The following is a 661-nucleotide window of genomic DNA, read 5'->3' as shown; positions in this document are numbered from 1 at the left end:
ACCCCCACGTGACCCCCGACCCACAGCCTTGGCCCCCCCAGCCCCGCCAGCTTCATCCCCATCGTCCCCCCATCCCCTTGGTCCCCAGTCCTTCTCCCTGTTCCCTCCCCATCCCCACGGTGACCCCCTTATCTTCAGTGTCCCCCCTTGTCCCCCCAGGTCCACCAGGCCCCCTCACCATGGAACACGTGCTCAAAGCCGGAGGAATCCAGCGCCTTCCCACTGGAGCGTGAGTAGAGCCCAAACCACATGGAGTGGAGATCGGCCCGGAACGCCTCAGCCGAGGGGTACAGCCCTGGGAACATGGGGTACGGCCCTGGGGACACCGTGGGGACACCCAGGGGACATGGGGTACAGCCCTGGGGATACCATGGGGACATCCTGGGGACATGGGGTACAGCCCTGGGAACAGGGTGGGATGTGTGGACAGCAGGGTTCAGCCCTAAGGACAGGACAGGGGGACAGGAGGGACACTGTGGGGACACTGTGGGGACACTGGGAGGACACTGGGAGGACACTGGGGGGACACTGGGAGGACACTGGGAGGACACTGCGGGGACAGGATGTACAGCCCTGCAGACTGGGGGGACACTGTGGGGACGGGGGGACGGGGGGACACTGTGGGGACACTGCAGACTGGGGGGACACTGGGAGGACACTG

This window comes from Corvus brachyrhynchos, unplaced genomic scaffold (assembly GCF_000691975.1).
Source record: "Corvus brachyrhynchos isolate BGI_N302 unplaced genomic scaffold, ASM69197v1 scaffold193, whole genome shotgun sequence".
Taxonomy (NCBI): domain Eukaryota; kingdom Metazoa; phylum Chordata; class Aves; order Passeriformes; family Corvidae; genus Corvus; species Corvus brachyrhynchos.
Note: the sequence above shows the minus strand (reverse complement) of the source record.